The sequence below is a fragment of the Ranitomeya variabilis genome, chromosome 2, assembly GCF_051348905.1.
Source record: "Ranitomeya variabilis isolate aRanVar5 chromosome 2, aRanVar5.hap1, whole genome shotgun sequence".
NCBI lineage: Eukaryota > Metazoa > Chordata > Amphibia > Anura > Dendrobatidae > Ranitomeya > Ranitomeya variabilis.
The window spans coordinates 458,916,128-458,923,274 of record NC_135233.1 but is presented as its reverse complement, the minus strand read 5'-3'; the positions used below and the strand labels follow the sequence as shown (position 1 = coordinate 458,923,274).

Sequence of the window (7,147 nt, the reverse complement as noted above, 5' to 3'; positions counted from 1 at the left end):
GGTTAGGGTTAGAGTTAGGGTTAGGGTTAGGGTTAGAGTTAGGGTTAGGGTTAGAGTTAGGGTTAGGGTTAGAGTTAGGGTTAGGGTTGGGGCTAAATTTAGGGTTAGGGTTAGGGTTAGGCTACTTTCACACTAGCGTTTTTTGGCTTCCGTCGCAATGCGTCGTTGGAGAAAAAACGCATCCTGCAAAAGTGCTTGCAGGATGCGTTTTTTCTCCATTGGCTTGCATTAGCGACGCATTGCGACGGATTGCCACATGTCGCATCCGTCGTGCGACGGATGCGTCGTGCTTCGGCGGACCGTCGACACAAAAAAAACTACATGTAACTTTTTTGTGCGACGTGTCCGCCATTTCCGACCGCGCATGCGTGGCCGGAACTCCGCCCCCGCCTCCCCGCACCTCACAATGGGGCAGCAGATGCGTTGAAAAAACAGCATCCGCTGCACCCGTTGTGCGGCGCTTACAACGCTAGCGCCGGTACGTCGGCCCGACACACTGCGATGGGCCGAGTACGACGCTAGTGTGAAAGTAGCCTTAGGCTTCTTTCACACTTGCGTCGGTACGGGGCGGTCGCAATGCGTCGGCCCGATGTACCGACGCACGTTGTGAAAATTGTGCACAACGTGGGCAGCGGATGCAGTTTTTCAACGCATCCGCTGCCCAGTCTATGTCCTGGGGAGGAGGGGGCAGAGTTACGGCCACGCATCCGCGGAAATGGCGGACGCGACGTACAAAAAAAAGGTTACATTGAACTTTTTTTGTGACGACGGGGGCTAAAGTTATGGTTAGGGTTGGGGCTAAAGTTAGGGTTGGGGCTAAAGTTAGGGTTAGAGTTGGGATTAGGGTTAGGGTTTGGATTAGGGTTGGGATTAGTGTTACGTTTGGGATTAGGGTTGGGATTAGGGTTAGGGTTGGGATTAGGGTTAGGGGTGTGTTGGATTTAGGGTTTTGATTAGGGTTATGGTTAGGGTTGAGATTAGGGCTGTTTTGGGGTTAGGGTTGTGATTATCGTTAGGGTTGTGATTAGGATTATGGATCGGGTTGAGATTAGGGTTAGGGCTGTGTTGGGGTTAGGGTTGGAGTTAGAATTGGGGGGTTTCCACTGTTTAGGTACATCAGGGGGTCTCCAAACACGACAGCCAATGTTGCGCTAAAAAAGTCAAATGGTACTCCCTCCCTTCTGAGCTCTGCCGTGCGCCCAAACAGTGGTTTACCCCCACATATGGGGCATCAGCGTACTCGGGATAAATTGGACAACAACTTTTGGGGTCCAATTTCTCCTGTTACCCTTGTGAAAATAAAAACTTGGGGGCTAAAAATCTTTTTTGTTGGAAAAAAATATATTTTTTTATTTTCACTACTCTGCATTATAAATTTCTGTGAAGCACTTGAGCTTTCAAAGTTCTCACCACATATCTAGATAAGTTCCTTAGGGGGTCTAGTTTCCAAAATTTGGTCACTTGTGGGGGTTTCTACTGTTTAGGTACATTAGGGGTCTGCAAACGCAACATAACGCCCGCAGACAATTCTATCAAAGTCTGCATTCCAAAATGGCGCTCCTTCCCTTCCGAGCTCTGCCGTGCGCCCAAACAGTGGTTTACCCCCACATATGGGGTACCAGCATACTCAGGACAAATTGGACAACAACTTTTGGGGTCCAATTTCTCTTGTTACCCTTGTGAAAATAAAAATTGGGGGGCTAAAAAAATCTTTTTTGTGGGAAAAAATTTTTTTTTTATTTTCACTACTCTGCATTATAAACTTCTGTGAAGCACTTGGGCATTCAAAATTCTCACCACATATCTAGATAAGTTCCTTGGGGGGTCTATTTTCCAAAATGGTGTCACTTGTTGGGGGTTTCTACTGTTTAGGTACATTAGGGGTCTGCAAAGGCAACATAACGCCCTCAGACAATTCTATCAAAGTCTGCATTCCAAAATGGCACTCCTTCCCTTCCGAGCTCTGCCGTGCGCCCAAACAGTGGTTTACCCCCACATATGGGGTACCAGCATACTCAGAACAAATTGGACAACAACTTTTGGGGTCCAATTTCTCTTGTTACCCTTGTGAAAATAAAAACTTGGGGGCTAAAAAATCTTTATTGTTAAAAAATATATATTTTTTATTTTCACGACTCTGCATTATAAACTTCTGTGATGCACTTGGGCATTCAAAGTTCTCACTACACATCTAGATAAGTTCCATGGGGGGGTCTAGTTTCCAAAATGGGGTCACTTTTGGGGGGTTTCTGCTGTTTAGGCACATCAGGGGCTCTCCAAACGCGACATGGCGTCCGATCTCAATTCCAGTCAATTTTGCATTGAAAAGTCAAATGGCGCTCCTTTGCTTCCGAGCTCAGCCATGCGCCCAAACAGTGGTTTACCCCCACATATGGGGTGTCGGCGTACTCAAGACAAATTGTACAACAGCTTCTGGGGTCCATTTTCTCCTGTTACCCTTGGTAAAATAAAAATTTGGAGGCAAAAAGATCATTTTTGTAGAAAAAATGCGATTTTTTTATTTTCACGGCTCTACGTTATAAACTTCTGTGAAGCACCTGGGGGTTTAAAGTGCTCACCACACATCTAGATAAGTTCCTTAAGGGGTCTAGTTTCCAAAATGGTGTCATATGTGGGGGGTCTCTACTGTTTAGGCACATCAGCGGCTCTCCAAACGTGACATGGCGTCCGATCTCAATTCCAGCCAATTCTACATTGAAAAAGTAAAACGACACTCCTTCTCTTCCAAGCTCTGCGGTGCGCCCAAACAGTGGTTTACCCCCATATATGGGGTATCGACGTACTCAGGAGAAATTGCACAACAACTTTTGTGGTCTAATTTCTCCTGTTACCCTTGTGAAAATAAAAATTTGGGGGCAAAAAGATCATTTTTGTAGAAAAAATGAGATTTTTTATTTTCACGGCTCTACGTTATAAACTTCTGTGAAGCACTTGGGGGTTCAAAGTGCTCACCACACATCTAGATAAGTTCCTTAAGGGGTCTAGTTTCCAAAATGGTATCACTTGTGGGGGGTTTCCACTGTTTAGGCACATCAGGGACTCTCCAAACGCGACATGGCGTCCGATCTCAATTCCAGCCAATTCTGCATTGAAAAAGTCAAACGGTGCTCCTTCTCTTCCAAGCTCTGCGGTGCGCCCAAACAGTGGTTTACCTCCACATATGGGGTATCGACGTACTCAGGAGAAATTGCACAACAACTTTTGTGGTCTAATTTCTCCTGTTACCCTTGTGAAAATAAGAATTTGTGGGCTAAAAAATCATTTTTGTGAAAACAAATGCGATTTTTTTTATTTTCACGGCTCTACGTTATAAACTTCTGTAAAGCACTTGGGGGTTCAAAGTGCTCACCACACATCTAGATAAGTTCCTTGGGGGGTCTAGTTTCCAAAATGGTGTCACTTGTGGGGGGTTTCCACTGTTTAGGCACATTAGGGGCTCTCCAAACGCGACATGGCGTCCGATCTCAATTCCAGCCAATTCTGCATTGAAACAGTCAAACGGTGCTCCTTCACTTCCAAGCTCTGCGGTGCGCCCAAACAGTGGTTTACCTCCACATATGGGGTATCGGCGTACTCAGGAAAAATTGCACAACAAAATTTGTGGTTAAATTTCTGTTTTTACACTTGTGAAAATTAAAAAAAATGGTTCTGAAGTAAAATGTTTGCAAAAAAAAGTAAAATGTTCATTTTTTTCTTCCACATTGTTTTAGTTCCTGTGAAGTACGTAAAGGGTTAATAAACTTCTTGAATGTGGTTTTGAGCAGCTTGAGGGGTGCAGTTTTTAGAATGGTGTCACACTTGGTTATTTTCTATCATATAGACCCCTCAAAATCACTTCAAAGGTGATGTGGTCCCTAAAAAACACATGGTGTTGTAAAAATGAGAAATTGCTGGTCAACTTTTAACCCTTATAACTCCCTAACAAAAAAAAAAATTGTTTCCAAAATTGTGCTGATGTAAAGTAGACATGTGAGAAATGTTATTTATTAACTATTTTTTGTGACATATCTCTCTGATTTAAGGGCATGAAAATACAAAGTTTGAAAATTGCAAAATTTTAAAGATTTTCGCCATATTTCCATTTTTTTCATAAATAATCGCAAGTAATATCGAAGAAATGTTACCAATAACTTGAAGTACAACATGTCACGAAAAAACAATCTCAGAATCAGCGGGATCCGATAAAGCGTTCCAGAGTTATAACCTCATAAAGTGACACTGGTCAGAATTGTAAAAATTGGCTCGGTCATTAAGTACCAAATTGGCTCTGTCACTAAGGGGTTAAAGTGCCCCTTTAATAATAATAATAATAATAATAATTATTATTATTATTATTATTATTATGTCCCTGTATAAATGATGCTGAGTGGTGGGGATATGGATCCTGAGACCCTTGAAGGATCTCTAAAAAAAAAAACAAAAAAAAAAACAGCTCACAAAGCTAAAACACTGCATGCAAAATGCACATGTGTACAGGGGGCACTGTATGGACTCTGTGAGCCTGTGCACAGAAAGTCATTATATATATATATATATATATATATATATATATATATATATATATATATATATATATATATACAGGGTGGGCCATTTATATGGATACACCTAGGTGGGCCATATATATAGTTGAATCCAAAATGGCTGACTACAAAATGGCCACCATGGTCAACACCCTTCTGGAAAAGTTTCCCCCTCCCATATACTAATGTGCCACAAACAGGAAGTTGATATCACCAACCATTCCCATTTTTTTTAGGTGTATCCATATACATGGCCCACCCTGTATATATATATATATATATATATATATATATATATATTGGTATATATCAGGGGCGGACATAACATTGGTGCAACCTGTGTGTGCGTACAGGGGCCTATGAGGTAAGGGGTCCCATTTCAACCCCAAAAGCAGGTACAATTTTGCATTTTTAGGACCTCTTGTGCTGCAAAGGGCCAACATATTGTTCTTGCACAGGGGCCCTTTCCTATCTGTGTCTGCCAGGGGTATTCATGGTATACAGTATACATACTGTATATATATAGTACATATTGTCTTCTAGAAGCCACTAGACCAGGACTCATCCATCAGGTGCCATATACAGAATTATGATCCATCCCTCCACAGGACATTCTAGTTTTTGCCTTAACTGTTTTCGGACTTTTTAGCACAAATAGTGATTCGTTGCAAAAATGTCACACATGGGGGGGCACGTTTACACAAAAATGTGAATTCATTAGCCGTAAACATCTTGAAGCCCTCAAACCGACCTCCTCCATAATGACGAACTTAGAAAAAAAAAAGAGAAAAGGGGGTGCAGCCAGCGCTGCTCATGGTCAGAACGCAATATATAAAGTGCACATGCACATATTGATTTCTAACTGTATTTCAAAATGAGACATTTAGCAAACAATTGATCAATTCTTTGAGCCACCCCGCCACGCCAAGGCATTCTCATAATGGGGCAGTCCTACTCTACTCTGCTGTGAGCTGAGCGCGGCATTGCTCCTGGAGGTGGACCCGGCTTTGTGTGACGTGGAAGCTTCTGGACTGTTCGGCACAGATACTCTTCCGAATTTCCAAGCATCCAATATGTCCATCTGTCCTTCCCCTCGGACTGCGCAGATCTTGTTTCCTCGCTCACTATTCCCAGGCCCCTTCCTCCCCCTCTCGCTGTATTCCTGATACCCGGCTCCACCACTCCCAGCTGTCTATTTCTGCTGTCTCACCGTCACGTGCGTCTCTCTAATTTCCCGTAATTGTGACTCAGCTGGCTGTCACCTCTGAGGGTTCTTTGTCTTAAAGTGGCAGAGGCGAGAGTGGCGCAGGCGGGAGCGGCCGGCCGGGTGCCTGTAACTGCCAGCTGTCGTTTGGGATAAAGGGAAGGTTTATTGTAAATGTTATACGGGGGAACTTAAGCGGGAAACGTCCTACAGTCCTAGAGAATCCTCCAGAATATTTGCATTTCTAATTATTGCTTGCAGCCTCAGATTTGGTTTATTGATGATAATTAGAAATAAGGCGTCAGAGATTCAGTTTGTTGTAATTATATATTAGATTCTATGGGACTTTTCACACTTTATTTTTTGCAGGCAAATAGTTTGAGAAAAAAACAACCAAAAACAAAACGTAAAGACATCTTGCGTGTTACTCGCCTATTTAAAACTGGTGAACAAAAAATGACGGAGAGCATCTGTACGATGTCCGTTTTTTGGGGGCTGGAAAGAGACACTTAGGAAGTAGCCATCCAATTTTTATTTTTTTATTTTTTTTTTGCACATAGGGAAAATTGGATGACACACGGATGGTGAAAGTGACGGAATGCTAACACACGAAGAAAAGAAATTTAGTGTTAAAAAAAAGGTTGTGGGAGCATCTAAAGTTAGAGATTAGTGATGAGTGAATGTGCTGGGATAAGGTGTTATCTGAGCATGCTCGGGTGCTAACAGAGTGTCTTCGGCGTGCTTGAAAACATTTTTTGAGCCCCCGCAGCTGCTTGACTGCCGGTAACAGATGCAGGGATTAGCTAACAAACCGGCTATCACTGCATGTTGCAGTTTAAGTTTTCCAATACATTGAACGATAAAATGAAAAATGGTGTCATTCAAAACTGCATCTCGTCCCAGAAGAAAAAAAGCCCTCGTACGGTTATGCAGATGGAAAAGTAAAAAAAAAAAAGTCAAGGTTTCATAGTGTAGTGGTTATCACGTCTGCTTTACACGCAGAAGGTCCTGGGTTCGATCCCCAGTGAAACCATTTTTTTTTTTTTTGTAGTTTATCCAATAAAATACTACCAGCGATTGCCTCGTGCAGACTCATTCACAGGGGGATTCTGCATTTAATTTGTAACTTAAAAACACCAACATGCTGATTGGCCTTGTTCACACAGTGCACTATTGGTGGAGGGCTTGTTTATTTTACTGACCTCTCTTCATGGGTATGGCATTCCTTAGTGACAATGGCCTCCACAAGAATCGTTCGGGAAGAAGCCAAGAAGAAAAAAGCCGAACACGTGATCAAAGATAATACGGGACAAGAAAGTAAAGGGTTAAAATACCTTTATTAGCAGAAGTGGTAAGGAGTAGCACCACATACAAGAGGTGCCCACACCATAAAAATAGA

General features: G+C 42.6%; 1 non-coding gene across 1 annotated transcript; it reads left to right on the top strand.

Annotated features, from left to right (window-relative positions):
* The first annotated feature begins 6,708 nt into the window (after positions 1–6,708).
* TRNAV-UAC (transfer RNA valine (anticodon UAC)) lies at positions 6,709–6,781 on the top strand. The gene has a single exon. It is a non-coding gene; the product is annotated as a tRNA-Val (tRNA).
* Positions 6,782–7,147: the final 366 nt, after the last annotated feature.